Raw genomic sequence first — 17,663 nt, 5'->3', positions numbered from 1 at the left:
GATAACCTTTGTTAGCCAAAAGAACTGAACAAAAACCTTTTGATCATGTAAATCTTATTTCCAGGGAGTGTCACAGTTGTTCTACAGCTTTCATTAGAGGCTGAAGAACCTCCATGGTAAAGATCTGTGAGAAGCACAACAGTCACTGATTGGTCCAGGTAATGATTAATGACCAGATACTTATAGTGACACCCAGAGGCACTTGATATTTCTCCTGGTTACTAAACAGGTTCCCACCTTACATTTCTAATCCAAACAGAATTAATAAGGAGTTGTGTTTTTTTCTTCCACTGGACTAGATCACCCCATGACAAACTTGAAATGCTGTCCAACTACTAAAAGATAAAACAGAAAGAAGAAAACAAAAAAAGGAGGAAAGAAAAGAGAAGAAGTATTTTCAAGTTCTATCACTGTATTCAAGTTTAGTGCTGACGTGCCTGCCTAAAGCTTTCTACTAAACTGGGATGAGTAGTCAACATCTGTTCTGAATTATTTATTTATTTTCAATCGCAGAAAATTGGCAGCTCAAATGTCCCTAAGAGAAGGATAATTGTAATTATCTACGATGTTGTGAAAACCATTTCAGTGGCTCAGCACTTACTGAGGGCCTGGGGTTTTTTCTTTCCTTCCAGTATATATATTCCAGCGCTTGTATGGCTGTGGAAAAAAGAAACTTTAGGGTTCTTTTTGTAAGTTTTGATGTCATTTTTTTCCCTTCCTTACTACTTTGAATAGGTTATGATCTTCTGCTAAATAGGGATTCCAGAGCATGCATTTTAAATACACCAGTGATTGTTAAACCTAACGACATGGTTACTGGTCCAAGGTCTCCATCCTTCAATATGTTGTATTTGAAAGGGCTGTTGCACCTCTGTATATTCCCATGGATATTCAGGGGAGCCTTCAAGCCAGCAAAGCACTGGAATGCCTAATATATAATATCTGAAAAATGTGCAGAGGTAAATATTGTATTAAATTCTAATAATCAGTTATATAAAATTAACAAATGAGTAAAATTGCTGATCTTTTATTTCTGTCATTTTGCAGGAAGAAGAAATGATCAAATATCAAACCCAAGAAGTGAGTACCTTTCTCAGAAAGTCATTTCTATTTCTTTTAAAAATAAAAACAAATAAAATTGATAGTGAATCTTTCACTGGAGCTTGTTCTTCCAGCTCATCAGATCACCAAGGAAGACTACTGGAATTCTTATTGCCTGGATTTAAGTAAAAAGTAGACAGACTGAAAAGAGAAATGCTTGCCCTGAAACTAAAGAAAAGAAAAGTGAGGAAGGTATTGCCTTATATATCAAGGAAAAGTATGCATCAAATCTGAACACAGAAGAAAGTGAGATATGGAATTATTAAATATCCATGGATTAAGATAAAATCCATGCATGGCTCCTATAGGGCACCAAGACCAGACAATATTTTAATGGGGAATTATTAACCACATAACAGTGACAGCTAAATGTAAGGTCTGATGGGACCGAGGGATTTGAACTAACTTAACATCTGATGGATAAGGAAAATATCAGGAGATAAAAGCTAGATCTGTACTAATAAACTGAATAGTGCCAGAGATCATTCTCTGACATTGAGGCCAATTGGCACAGTCTAGTCACATCCATACTATTAAACTCTCTTAGCCTCCAACACAACATGGTCAGATCTGCACTGCCATTTGGGAATGGTCCCTGACCTATACTAACTCCTGAACTGGATCCAGAAATTATCCAGCTAGCTGGTTCTGGCCAAAACCATGGGAATTATAGCAATTCACCAGCAGAGACGACTGAATTCCAATGTTGATTCTAACTCTGACTCATTATCTGCGCACACCTATATTTTCCAAAAATCCTTAAATTACATTAGGGAGAAAGTTCTATTTTAAAATACTCAGAAAGTAGTAAGTGGTTTCTGATACTGATATATAGAGATCATATTTAAAATCCATTTCTTTTATATACGTTTGCTATAAAAACAAATTTGTCATGATTAAGTTAACAACAGAATAAGAAAACTGGGAAAATAGGGGAAGAAGAGGTCAATTTACTTGGATAAATGAACTTTCTATAGCTGAAAGATACCCTCAAGAGGTTTAAAATATTATCCAAAGCAACAAAAATTATTTCCAGAAATGTATAAAGAAGAGATGATTTAGAGAACAGAAGAAAAGAAAATACAAAATAATGATATTTAGAATGGAAGAAGGGAGATCCCAAGGATTTAAAAAGCATTCAATCTCATTTTGATGCCCCAAAAGATATTGAAACAAGATTGTTAATCTGTTTTTGTGCAGCTGGTAGAAAATAAACTGTTAAGAATAGGGCTATGTGGATTTGTCAGGATTTGGGCAAAACATGCCAAGCCAGTCTAATTTCCTTCTTGACATGTTAACTGACCAAACATATATTCGAGAAGCATTAGGTATATTTGAGAGTCTGACTTATGTAAGTCTTTTGATGTGGATGCATGGGGAAGTCTTACAAGTAATTTTGGGTAATGCAGTCTTGATCAAATGCAGTTGATGAATAACTGGTTGGGAAAAAAAAATAAAATACTCAGAGCAGAGTTATCACTAATTTTCTGACAAACTAGGAGGTTCTTTCAAACTGGCCTCACATATGGAAGTTCTTGGACATGCATTATTTAATATTTTCATTAAAGACCTGGATGACAGAATAGAGAATATACTTATGAAATGTTGAAGGACTTCAGACTAGAAGTGGTTATATCACTTTAGAGGACAGAAGAGTGTCTCAGAGAGATTACGGTATATTAGAGAAATAGTCTGAAATCAATAAAAAGAAATTTCTAAAAGTCAGCTACAAAGAAGTATACTGAGGAAAAAAAAATAACATACTAAAAAAAGGGGAAAAAAGAAGAGTAATATAGAAAATGGAAGTTGTAGTTAACTATAAACTGTATACAGGTCAAATATATGATGTTGTAAGAAAGACAATATCATTTTGAAGTATATTAATTTCAGAGTTGTATGCAGGACTTAAAAAGGCAATTATTTGATTCTGCTTCATCTACCAAGGTCTTTGATCTAGTTCAAGCTTCTAGACTTTGCAGTTCTCATTAACAACCAGGCTGGTAAACTCTGTAGAGTTTAAAAGAGATCAACAAAGATAATAAAAGATCACAAAAACATAAATTGTCAGGAAAGGATGAAAAAACAAATGTTTGGTCCAGAAAACAGAAAATTAGGAGATGCAATCTGTATTTAAATTTGTTAAACAGATACAGGCTCACACAGGCATAAAAAGGGTTTCTGAGTCTCAAAAAAAATGTCATTTCAAGTATTTGATTTTTTTAATATGTATGTAAATCCAAGTTTTTTTCAAGTTTTTGATGAATCAAAAGTTCTTCAGACTGTGCAGCTGCTCATTGAATTTGATGTTACTTGTCAGCTTCACTGCTAGTGTCAGCTTTCAGGGTCTCTGGCTTCAGGGCACACTCTAGAATTGTCTGCTCCAGGGCTACGCATCCACGACTTTGAGCATCCCCAGGACAGACCCACCACTCATGTGTTCCCCAGAGCTACAGCCTCCTTGGCTCCCACCATCCTTGGCCCTGGGGCAGACTGTCTGTGCTTGGCATATACACACCCTCCAAATGCATCTCAGCAGTCTGAATTCTTGATAACAGGGAAATGAATATAAAGATTGCTATTATGTTTTCCAATGCTGAAATTAGGTTTATATAACAGTTAATTACTACTTCTTGTGTTCATTTACAAATAACATTTTCCCCTCCTGCAGGAAGAACAGGAAAAGAAGCAATCCCAAATGCTATAATCAGCATCTCACAGTACCTGCTGGATAGAATGCAACAATGGTCTTATTCTGCCAAAGCAAACCCAGGTGCAGATTTTGTAAGTGGGAGGTTAGAAGGAGAAGGAGGGAAGAAGTAATCTAATTTTCTCCACAAGTCCTTGTAGAGTGCAGCATGAGTGTATGGGTGAAGAACATAGTCACTGCCATGTAACTTCATTGTTCATCAGACATTTCCCCTTCTAAAGCACAGGTCAGATTGATTCAGTGGTGAAAAAGGAATGAAAAGATATGTGCAGAAAGCAAAGACATGACATCCTATTGCTGTAGACTGAAATATACATGGTTTACTAGACCAGAGGGAGAAAGGAAAGGAACTATATTCTTGAGGAACATCCCCTGTTTCAGAGCTTTAGGAGCAAGAACTTCCTATCAACAATGTGTGATATAGATGGAGCCCTGCTCATTTAGTAACATTTTTTTCCTAGTCTTGAGGTAAAGGGTTTGGAAATCTTAGAGTTTATGAGTGTTTGCAAAGAGGCAGGATCCATGCTGAAGGCATAGATTTAAATACATCTGTGGGCTGCACTCCTTTGGTCTGTGACTTGTACTTCTGCAGCTGTGGTACATCCCTCCATGCCAGACTAGTTAGGAGGGAGTGCAGGCCATGCTGGGCAAACTTTTTGTAGCTTCAGACACTTCATTCTCTGTTACACTGGTGGAATTTATGGCTGAATCAAGCCTCTATAGTGTGAAATGCTAATGTAACCCAAATACATGAGCTATAATCCATAGCCTGGAGGAAGGTCTCTTATCCTTACGTCTGGGAGTGTGCTACTTTTGTGCTGCTGAGTTGATTTTGCTAGTAAAATAAGGCAGCTCCTGTCTCCAATCATATGTATATATTGTATGCAAGGTACTCTGCTGAATTTCATATACCCTAGGGTTCCTCATGTTTTTTTAAAAAAATAAGGGAATCAGGACAATGCTACAATGTGATATTTGATATAATGAAAATCTAGCAAACTTTAGTGAGGTTAAAAGCAACTAGATGAGAAATTGTTTTGACTGAAATAGACATGGACAGTCTCATAGGTCTAAAAGATTAGAGGATTTATTATACCCTCAAGAAAATGATAGAAGTAGCTAGTGTTCTGGCCACCTGCCTTGTCCTTAGTGAAGTGAGATCCAGTTTAGTTTTATTTCAATTTCTTAATTATGGCAGAATAGTTTTAGTTTTTTAAAGTCCAGCCTTTGAGAGCCACAAGGCTGAATTCTTGTGTAAACACAGGCACAGTTCTGCACAAAAGAGCAGATAAGCAAATACATATAAGGCAACTGGCATGTTGCATAATAATTATTAAGTCAGTTTTCTCCTATAATTTTTATTTGTTGAGAGACAGTGGTTAATCCCAGATAGTTTTTACCCCTTAATAAGGCTGGGGGAAGGCAGAGGGGAGAGGAATAAAGGAATACATCTATAGCTAATTCCATGTTGAGCTGAGCTTGTTAAACCAGATACTCTGAAGCTAAAGAGTTTCACAGAAGAAAAGAGGAAAGAGCTTTTTCAACTTCCAGATAGAAGGTAGCAATAAACTGGCTTGATGATCACTGTTGTTAAATTGAGCCCCTTGGGATGCCAGGTAATTTGCTAGTAATGTGAAAGACTTGGTCTTTAGCAAGCCTGTTTGAATGACTGTCTGGAGGTTCCATCTTTATAGTCCCAAATTCTCTAGCACCTTTCTTTGCAGGGAGACCTATTATGCTGCAACAGTCAGTTGATGAACTGCAGAAAGTTAGAGAAGGCAAAAGGCCATTTTCACTGCATGGGCTAGATTCAAAAGCATTAAGAGTAGTAGGCTGAAGGGAGAAAAGATGCTTTATTGTTCATCCCTAGAGCAACAGTGGAGTCACAAAAGAGGTCTTCAGAGAGAGAACATGTACTTAGAGTGTTGGGAAGTTTTTGGAGATATAATCTGTTTCTAATAAAATTGCTAATTTATCAAAACTACAGAAAGTTTATAGAATTTCTTCATATTCTGAAAAGAAGCAGCTCAACTAGTCTGTTAACTCTCCACCTATCAGTAAAAAAACATTTTTCCCCCAATAACTCTGCAGAGTGACTTAGTTTCAGAGTTCCTTGGTTTAACAAGTTCATACAGAGATTTTTCTTTATACTTCACCACTCCAGCCTTATAGAGTGTAAATGATGAAACAACTCAAAGATCAAACTAGGTTATTGCTAGTTCCAGTTGTCACTTCTTTCCAGAAGAAATAATTATGTTCTTCCGATAATATTTATTTCTTATTTTCAAGGTCACTTAATTTTCTTCTCATTAACTTGGAAATCTCAAGACTTTCCATACCCAAAGCCTGTTTCTCAGAGAAGGAAAAGAAGGTATTCTTACTCCCATCTAACCATGACTAACATTTTCCATTCCAGCTGTCAAGACAAGAGCAGGACAACTCTCTCACAGGCTATGGCTTCTGATCCCTATATAGAGAATATCTGTGCAACAGTTTTACCTTTTCTTTAAGAATGATGCAATACTGGATCTTGTTTGCTCCTGAGTGATAATTGAGCATTGACCTAATTTAGCAAAGAGAACTACAATTATAAATTAACAAAGAAAAAGTCATGATGTTTTAATGGTACTGATTAAAGGTGATTTGATTTAATGACATAGCGATGAGTGCCAATATTGAATGAATACTTATGAAATATTTCTGTGGGTATAAACTCAAGTAAAATAATTGAATTCTCTGCAGTAGCATTTTTACTTCCTTTGTGTTTGCCTTTTGTGAATATTCTATAAAGTGAATTTAATGGCAGAATGCATGTGATAATAGTCAATTTTAAGCAAATATTGGAGAATATTCTGAGCCTATAAACACTGAATTTAGAGATGCAAATATTAGCATTGTAGTTCTGAATATTTTCAATGAACTCAGTTTTAGTATTTTTCCAAATATTTTTTTTCACCAAAACCTTGTAATTTCTATTGCACTCTGCATGAGTAAAAATTATTTCCCTCAGTCTTTGACAAAGTGGAAGTAGCATGATTGTGGAAGACAAAAGACATACTTTTCAACAGGAATGGATGCTGTTGCGTCAAAATAACACCTAAATTCATGTTTGCGATAGTGGTCTAGGAAGAGTGGCAGCTGAAACCCTGCTCTTTGCTATCTGTGAGCATCCTGGGTAACTCTTCACACAACCACCTCCCCACCTAAAAAGTTACAAAGATCTACAGACTAATCAGAAACACTGTTTCACCATTCAAGTCTACTATCAGGAAACAGTGCTAGGCATTTTTAAGTCTAATTTTATCCTTTTACAAGAAATACATGTATACCTCGAATTGGTGAACTTTGAAGGATGATACAGGGCCATGGGTATTACTATTCTACAGCAAATATTGTCCAGGTAGTCCAATATTATATTTCTGACAGAAAGCCAATATCAAACACTTCAGATAAAGAGAATGAGAAATCCTCTTATAGACAATTATGTTATAACCTGGCCAGTCCAAAACTCTTTCATTTAGTGGTTGTCTCTTATTCTGAAATGCTTCCAATAGTCAGAGGTGACCGTTCCAAAAGTCAGAGTTAAAAAATCTTATTTTCTCTTCTGATAGTCCAGACTTTTACTACTCTCCAGAAAGAGTTGCAAATTGCATTGAAGAGAACATAAAACTAGAAAATTTGGTGTGGAAAGTGGAAGTCCCCTCCTCATTATTTTGGACTGGAGAGAGTAGGGGTGGTGTAGGAAATAGAGGAGAATAAATCCCAAATTCTTAGACAAGTAGATTTCACGATACAAATATTTAAAAATTACTGAATCAGATAAAATTTTGATATAAAGTAAAAATCTGTTTCTTTAAAAATTGTATATTTCAAGCTATTAAAAGCCCTAAAGCAAGTACTACTTATGGTAAAAGAGTATTTTTCAGAGTAAAAGCTTTAATTTTCTTTATTATTAATTCACCTCCTGTTTAGTTTAAAAGGTGATGGTTTCTTCAGTCTCTACACAGAATTTTCTTGCTGTTTTTCTCATGTAATGATTCTGACCTCAGAATAATCTCAGGAATTTTTCACATCATGAAGTAATCTGGCACACAGGTGAATCAAGGCGCGTTTTTTTTACTTTTTCTGAGTGTAGGTTAAATATTTGCATAAGGTGGGTAAGACACATTTACAGAACACAGATTGTTCATTGATTCTTTAGAAATAGTAGGCAGTTTTCGCTAATTGTCTGAAACATAGCATTAAAAGAGAATAATGGGATGTGTAGTTTTCAAGGGAAAGCTTGAGTCAAGTTATCTCATGTAATCCTCTGGTTTCTGGCTTATAAATTTTGGATGGGTGGTTTGCACTTTGAAGGATCTATTATCTGTTCATTAATAATGTTTTTCTTTTCCAAGATCTACTTCTCTACTATATCTTTCTGGTATTTAATTCATCCAATTACCAATACATGACTTTCAAGTGTCCTTTATAATGTATAACAGCAGCAAGTGTTAATTATGTCCCAAACAGCCTCCTATATACACAGTTTATGGAGGAAAAAAGAGAGAACATAAACATACTCACAGTATTATATTAATTACTAGGAGAGCAAGAAGCCCATATGCTTTAAAATTTGTACATATGTTCCTTGGCTATTTGCTCTCCCCAGTGCAAGTGTTTCTATTAAAGCTGAATTTGTCATTTTTTTAATTTGTTACTGACAGTTGGCAAGAGTGTTGTTGCTCCTGTCTGAAGACTGCCAACCTATCTACTCAGGGAGAAGTAAGGACCACTCTCAGTACTCTTGAAGAGATGGTGCTGAATTCCCTTTATCACATACTTAAGATATATATAGAAATTTATTATTTCTTCCCCAAATTAATTAATTCCCTCTTTCTTCCTGGTATACCATCTCTGTGCAGTAGGCAATTAATGACATTTATTGAATAGGATCAACTTTGAAAGCTGTCCTTTCACTGTATATTCATATACTCTTTACAAAACCCTTCCTTTATCTACCACCTTCCCCTCTAAAAGCCTCATTACAGGGACAAGTATTACACAAAACCCTGAAGAATGACCGGCAAACTCACTCCTGCATCTAATGATGATCCACTTATATTTCTCTGCCCCCACTTTGAGTTGTTTCTTGGAAGTGTTATTTAAGCGTCTTACATGAATCCTTCTGCCACAGAGAAAAATCAGAGAATGGTGATCTGGCATCTAAGATCTAAGGCAAACAAGGAATACTAGTAAGACAATCATTTCAGTGCACACAGATGAAAAGAGGAGAACAACATAATTTTCATCAGTGCTTTATCTAGCCAAGAATCTGCTTACCCAGTGATCATTGAGCATACAGGTGTATCAGGCATAGCTATTGTTTAGTCATTTTGGGGACCAGGACCCAAACACTTCTCACTGATTGCACCCATACTAATAAAAGAACACTGGAGCTTGATCTGCTACCCTTAGGCCAATTGCCATATCTTAACTGTGTCCATACTCTCTTAACCTCCAAAACTGGGGATAGGAGAGTATAGATACATGCAAACCGCCTATTAGCTGCAGTTATTGAACCACATTAACTCCTGTACATGGCTGAGGAATTGTGCTAGATCTCAGAACAAAACTGTCCCAGGAGACTTTCCAGTAATTTACCAGAATGAATAACTGAATGCATTGCCTATGGCTGGACCATATTATTGGTGTACTCTATGTAAATACTTACAAATATATACCTTTACATACACATATATATGCACATGCATATGTGCATATATGCACACATATGCACATACAGTATAAGAACTGTATAAGAATAGTTTCTAACAGACTTGTAAAACTCAGTCTCAAGCTCCATGTCATGGTATCCTCACTGTCTAAATTAAAGGCAGCGTGAATATGCTGATACATGCTGCAATCACACATCTTCTTACAGTGTAGACATACCGTAATAATGAGTGTCAGTTAAGGTCTTGGTTCAGCTCTAATCATTTTGCACTGCTCTGCAGTACAGTGAATGCATTTCATCTGCAAATGGAGAGTACTCCCAGCAGAGGGAAGTTCTCTGCTTGTATAAAGTCAGCACAGCTAATTCCCAAAAATACCTCGTCAACCCTGTGGAATGGACATACACAGGATGAATAACAGAGAAGAAAGAGCCTTTCACTGGTCTCATAAAAATGCTTTAAGTTAGGAGAGCCCTCAAGCTATTTTAAATGTGGTCATACTACTACTGGCTTTCCTATCTTCCTTTCTGAGAAGAGAAATATGACCATGTTTAATTATACAGTTTTTGATAATGAAGCAAAACAAAGCAAACTCTTGTGCATTAACTTCTTATCTGTGGTGTGCTGAGCATAAATTGAAGGTAGATCCATGGCATATATCTTTTGTGGAGAGGAAAAAGTCAGAACAGAATATTTTTTCATGCATAAAGTATCAGAGACACTATGTGTGAGATGGCCTGTAACTCCCCAAAACAGGGACTGAGGAAAACAGACTGAGAAAGAGATAAAGAATGGGGTGGAGTGGAGGCCCTCCAAGATGAAGAATGCCTCAAACACTCTCAACTAACAAAACTGCGGTCATGGGGTTACTCCGTCACCTGAGTGGGATGTGACACTATGGATCTCCCTTTTTTGATGCAGAAATAAAGGTAATAAGGTAGGGGAGAAGATGCTGGGAAGGCTGAGGGTGCACTCACTCATTTATAACAGCCCTATGTCACCTTTATGATTCAGTTATATTTTTTTCTCAAACATTCAAACAATTTGTTCTATGGAAAAAAAAAAAAAAAAAAAAAAAAAAAAAGGCATTAACTCAGGTCTTCTGTGCATATTGCTGTCCTACATCTACTCATCCATTCACCATAGAGTTTTACTACTTTGCCTCCACTGCCCAGATGCCCATTAGCCCTTCAGATGTTCCTTCCAACCTCATATGCATCTTTAACCTCCACCTCTTCCATCTGAACTGTCCTATTGCTCCTGTTTCCTCTAAGTCCTGGCAGTGAGGGAGATGGCATGAACAAGATGCTTCTGAGTGGAGTACAGGCCAGCCAGCCAGCCAGTATTAATGGGATGGCTGGCTAACAACAGACCAACCATCCAAATCATTACTGAGTTCTTCCTGAAGATTTCCTGGGAGTGGGACAATAATTTTGGCCTTTCACCTTGACTAAGCTTCTGATTTTTCTGAATGTGTAGGAATTTTATTACCCTCCAGGGCTCAGCTCTCGTTACTAACATTGAAACTGGCTAATAGATTCAGAAGTTATTAGGTGGGTATAGCAGATAACAAATAGTGTGGTCATGTAAGCTTCATTTCTTTAGGAAACCAGGCTAAACATGCATTTGCATTTTGTACATTACAGTCACAAGACAGCAAAATAGACATTCCAATATAACATCAGACTAATTGTCTGTATTGTCTACTATCCGGTGCCAGTGCTATTTGCTTCAGATGATGTTGCAAGAAATATTGTAGTGAGCAATTAAGGATTAACCTCTCCATAACAGAAATTTCTTAATTCCCATCAGTTAGTGATTAGCTTATGCTCTGAAGCATGAAGGTTTATATCCCTTATGAATTTTTGTTTAATCTAATATAATTGCAGATGTTCTTGTTATCCATATAGCTACTTATCCTGGGGTTTTTTGGTTGGTTTGTGATTTTTTTTTCCTTTTGATCCTGCTGTGTTCTTGGCCTCAGTGATATCCCATGGTAATAAATATTATGGAAATAAAATCTCTATTCCCAGCATTGTCACTTATTCTACAGTATAATTACAGGGAGGTATATAGAAAAATGGGAAGTTGTATAGATGGGAATATACACTTTGTAAATATAGATGTTTTCTAAGCAGAGCTATGTGAATTCATTCAATATCCAAATATCAAAATACTAGAATGTTCTATTTACTACAGACAGTAGGATTCATCCTGCCTAACATGGGTATCTGAGTTCATCACCTCATTTTGCAGAGAAGAATGTACTTTGGGGGGTAATATATCTGACCTATGATAGATGTCTATAGTAAGAAGAGATGAAACACACCTTGAAAGTACCACTTTCCCTCTATTCATTATGATACTAATTTTGACAGCTGTCTCAGGTATGAAGGTTTATAACTTAGACATCTATTTTTAGTCAAATTATTATTTTTCCTGATGAGTAGTTAAATTCTCAAAATTCAATTCAGCGGCTTAGATATTTTCAGAGTCATTTTGCTTAATAAAGTCTGGCTCTGTAGGAACCTCTTTCCACTGACTACACACAGACCGTAATGCAAATCGATTCCTAACCTCATGAAAGTCATCACAGAGGTTTTTGCCTTGTCCAATCATGACAGCTGTCTCTATTCTGTATTTCTCAATTTATACTTTACATATGCATGTGTACACTCCTGTGGTAAATGTAAAGTATTTTCCTCAATTGCTCACTTAGGTATGACTGTCCCTGGAGTCAAGGTGTCTTAGAGGTGCTCTGCCTTCAATTCTAGGAAGAGAAGTAGCATACCCCACTGTAAACTTAATCCCTATTTTATGTGAAGAACTGAAGAAAAAGTAAAGACAGAAAAACAAATAAGTAAATGTTAGGGATAGGACACCTTAACTCGGCAACATGGTGGAAGAAGATAAGGTAGAAGACTGGTCACAACTTCAGTAACTTCTTGACTGTTCTTTCTTCACCTGGAAAGAATGAAATGAGGATGACAGTGCAGCAGCATCTCTGGCTTTTAAGTTCTTGTAAAAAAGACTTTGAGAGTCAAAGATTTGTGAACCCCCTGTCATCACAAGTGCCTCATTTCCTTTTTACAGTCTCGCCTTTTGCTTTTTTTGTGATCTGAGACACATACTCTACTTTTGCTCCTTAATTAGAGAGTGTGAAAGTGTAACCTTGTGCATATCTATGTATTTGAGCAGCTTTCAAGTTCACAAGGAAAGGATGCCAGAAAGAAATCTTTCCCAGTGTGAACAACAGTAAAAGAAAGACTCCTAAACTCATTCATTAAAGGTTCTGATTTGGTAAGAGAAACGGCAAAAAAAAGAGCTAACACACACACATACACATACACACACAAAAAAAAAAAAAAAAAAAAAAAAAAAAAACACCAAAAAAAAACAACAACAACAAAAAAAAAAAAACAACTGTAATGTTTTTCTACATGCTTAATGACCTGAGTCAGTTCACTAACAGGTCAGACAATGGCTAGAGACTAGGAAGGAAGAGGTGGGAGATAATCTTCCTATGCTGGGAGCTGCTATACCAGCTCAGCTGCTCCACCTGAGAGCTCCCAGCCAGCCAAAGAGACTCACATTTGGGTCCTTAATTATCCATGGATTTCAACAGCAGATTAGAAATCCAAATGGGGATTAGATGAGTAAATACCTTTGTGGGTCTGGGCCATACATGTTAACATGACTTCTGTGATTAGACTCCAAAGGAACCTGAGGTCATCAGCTGTGGCTAGCTATCAGAAGCTGTGCCTGCTGTCTGTCAGGCTGCTCTGCTAACATACGTCCTGTAGGATCTGGGAAGGACAGGATAGAGATGGGTTTGGTGGTACACTCTACCAGATCTGAAATGTAAGATGGAAATGTTGTAAAGAATTTTTTTTTTCTAATATTGCAGTTCAGAGGATAGAAAAATAACTTATTTACAGCATTAAAATAGTGAAATAATTAACTTTATCCAAAGATTTATTAAATTTCCAGTGATAAAATTCTGTAGTTCAGGTTAATAATTTATGCAAGTTGTCTTTATTGTTCTGTTGCTTTTAGTTACCTAAGGATTAGAAAGTAGTTTTGTTACAGACACATAGATTTGATATTGCTATAAGCCTTTCAGTTTACCTTTTAAACTTTTATCTATTTATTCATGTTTAGTTTTACAATTGCACTCTCATAATTTTAATTCATGCCTGAATACATAGGAATATATATTGTAATTTAATTTGATTGGATTGATCCTGATTTATTATGCTGTCATTAAGCAACAAGGAATCAGGATTATTAGAAACGTACCGGGACATTAACAGGTGAACCTGGAAGGTTGACTGACTCTTCCTCATTATTGATGGGTCTCACAATGCATAGTTAAAATAAGTGAGAACTGTGACCACAGCTTTATTAATTTTAGTTGTGTCTCTCAAAATAAGAGCTAAAATGGCTGATGACTGTTAACAAGTTTCACAAGTTGGCTTGGTTTTTTCCCTTACAACAAACCATACTCCTGCAGATAATTTCAGTAAGAGTGTCTCAGTGATGGTAGATTTTTGTTTGATTGCATTTGCTGAAAGATTGCTTAGATTAAGTATGATTTGTTCTATTTTCAGTCAATGAAAATAGCTGTTATTTTGCAGTAACATTTAATAAAGGTTTTCTGCAAAACAGTCAATGGTGTTAGATTATATCTCTGTTACAACATTAGTAATGGAAAATGACAACCTGAAAAGTAAGGTGAAATCAAGATGTTTTTATTTAGAGGAACAATTTTGATTTCCCGGAAAATAATAAGCACATCACCATATGCTACCTTACATTTACTTCTGAAAATGCAAAATAACAATATTGTCTGTCTGCTTAATTCTGTTTGACAATAGTAAAATAAATTTGCTATTGTTTATTAGAGATTTTCAGAGGAGTCAGCTAACTTATCTTTGATTTGAATTTCAAATACAACCTTTTTAAAAAACATAGCCAAAGATATTCATCTAAAATATTGATAAGAAATTTACATTTGAGAATATCTAATTGTAGTCACTGGTTTCACATTAACAGTCACTGGCTGTTTGCTTTTTGGAAATTACAATTTGTATTAGAATTAAAATCATAATGAGCCGACTCTCTCGGGTGTATTTCAGCATACGTCATTTTTGCATATGAAAGAATAAATGCATAGAACTATTTGAAAACAAAACAAAACAAAGCAAAACAGTATCTTTATTTTAGAAATAAATTTCATTTTTCACAAAAGTAACAGCTTCTTGATCATAGAGCCTTAAGGCACTTGAATATGAGCAATTATATCTAACTTTTAAATTATACCTAATTCTAGCAATACATCATGGTTTTATACATCTGGAAGCTTTATTGCAAAAACATGTAAAAAAAGGTTCTTTTACAATCACTCAATTAAATATGATTTTGGTGGTGGAAGAAGAGGTGGAGGAAGAATGAGAAATACAGGCTACTATATTACCATATAAGGAAGATCATATTTTTATGTTAAATATATGGTGGGAAGTTGCAGAGAAGACAGATCCAGACTTTTTTAAGAGGTGAATTGTGGAAGCAATAGGCACAATTTTCAGCAGGGAAAATTCTGCTTAAATATTAGGAAGACTATTTTTTTTTTTTTTTTTTTCCCCACAATGAAGGGGGTCAAAATAGGAGAAGATTCTCCAAGCAGGTTGTGGAATATCCATCCATGGTTAAGCAAGGGTCACAGAGACCTGATTTAACACTGAACTAGGATCCAACTTTGAAGTTGGTCCTGCTTTGAGCAGCAAGTTGGATCACATGACTCATGACATCCTTTTCCATCTATATTATTCTGAGTTTATGATTTCAAATAAATGCAGCCTGAAAGTCAAAATAACAAATTGGAAAATAACTAAATATTGATTGGAGTTCAAATAGCGGTATGGGATGTGCAATTTAAATTAATATCATGTAAAAAGGGCAGTGTTCTGTTCAGTCTTAGCCTCATGCTTGACTGATTACAGCGTTGTGTTTTCAGGTGCACAGCTTGCAGTTATGTGGGAAAATTCCTGAAGTTTAGCAGTGTAAAACAAGTATATTTGGTAAAAAAATAGGGATAAATTTATTTCAGAATTCCCTTCACCCTCTGCAGGACTAAAACCTATGACCCCTCAAGCTTTCCCTCTAGACTTGTGTTGGGTTTCTGTGTGTGGTGGGGTTTTTGGTAGCAGGGAGGGGGCTACAGCTGTGGCCCCTGTAAGAAACTTCTCAAAGCTCCCCCAATTTCAAGTCAGACACACCTCTGGCCAAAGCTGAGCCAATTAACAACAGTGGCTGCACCTCTGCAATAACGTATTTAAGAATGGGAACCTGGGAGTCAAGGAGTTGGAGTTGTGAGGAGGAGTTGAGAAGAGGATATCTATGCAAGCACTGAGGTCAGTGGAAGGAAGGAGGAGGAAGAGGGGGAGGTGTGCTGGAGCAGAGACCCCCCTGCAGCTTGTGGTGAGAGGGCAGGACTACTCCCCTGCCACTCATGGATGTCCATGGTGAAACAGAGGCCACCCTGAAGTCTATGGAGGAGCCCACACCAGAGAAGGTGATTGTACCCAAAGAATGCTGGGACTCTGAGGGAAACCCCCACTGTTGTTGTTCGGCACTGGGAGGACTGCAACACATGGGGGGTGACACACACTGGAGCAGCTTGGGAAGTGTTGTGGCCTGTAGGAAGGACTCATGGCAGAGAAAGTTTGTGGAGGACTGTCTCTCATGAGAGGACCACATGAGAGGAACAAGGGAGAGTGTGAGGAGTTCTCCCCCTGAGGAGGAAGGAGCAGCAAGACTGACCACATGCCCCTCCATCCCCTGCTCCCTGATCTGCTGGCCTCGGGAGGTAGAGAAATCAGAGCAAAGATGAGCCTGGGAGGAAAGGAGGGGTGGGGGGAATGTGTTTTTAAGATGGGGTAATGCTTTCTTACTGTCACAGTCTGTCTGTTAAGTGCTGTTGTTTTTAGTGTTTTAATTAAATTGATATTCTTTCTCTTCCCCTAAGGAGTCTGTCTTTTGCCTGTGACCTTATAGAGTGAGTCATCCCTCCCTGTCCTTATCTCAATTCTGGAGCCTTTATTTTTATTTTCTCTTTCCTATTCCTGAGGGTGAAGGGGTGAGTGAGCATCTTCATGGTGCTCAGTTTCTCTCTGGGCTCAAATCACGACAACCACAGAGATAACTTAGTAAGTTTTGTGAACAAAAGGTCCAGATTTTAAACATTTCTACAGAGAAGAGCTTCCAAGTATAATACAAGATCTGTAGGGAACTGCACGGAGTATTTATCAGGGTAGGAAGCATGTACACTGAGTATGTAGGAAAATGATGTTGGGGGCAGGCAGCATTGGCTGAACCAGGATTAACTGGTCATGTATTTTAGATTAAATATATATGTAAATATTTTTATAAATTTGAATCATACTCATAATATTTGTCTACTAAACCCAGAATTTGTTCGTGGTGAATATAAATTGAGTAAATCTACTGCTTAGTGATAAGAGTATTTTTCGTTTTCAAAAATTGCAAACAGACAATGATTGCAGATATCTTTATGAAATCCATCAGAAATAAATCTGGATATCAAAGGGAAAAAATCATGACTGAACTTGAATAATTAGAAGTAACTTTATTTACCATGTTTTTAGCTTGAACCATAAGTTTAACATGAGTGGAGAAAGAAATCCAAGTAAATGAAAGAATCAGATCTATTACATTCACTTCAGTGTACATCTGGAATGCCAGTGTATTTTATTCAACATTTTAGATGTTATGATGCATTCCTTCAGAACCATGATGTGAATTTCTGTTATCATGCAAGCTAATGATCATTTTCACAAAAGTCTTTACATAATTTCCTTCCCTCTTTGAAGTATTATGTTCTGGGATTTCTTGGTAGGAAAAAGATTTTGATGCCCTGTACTCGTGGAATGATAATGAGAGATGGATGACTAAATATTTATTGAATATACTTTTTTTTTTGTGTGTATATATATCAGGAATAGTGTTGAGAAGCCCATTTAATGAACTGTATATCCTGGATAACTTTTGAAGCATTTTAAGAAATATGATCACTTCTATTGATTTTGGTATACTAATATATCATGGTTTCCTCATATATT

This window comes from Tyto alba, unplaced genomic scaffold, assembly GCF_018691265.1.
Source record: "Tyto alba isolate M040663 unplaced genomic scaffold, T.alba_DEE_v4.0 Super-Scaffold_40, whole genome shotgun sequence".
In the NCBI taxonomy this organism is placed as follows: domain Eukaryota; kingdom Metazoa; phylum Chordata; class Aves; order Strigiformes; family Tytonidae; genus Tyto; species Tyto alba.
This window is presented reverse-complemented; position numbering follows the sequence as displayed.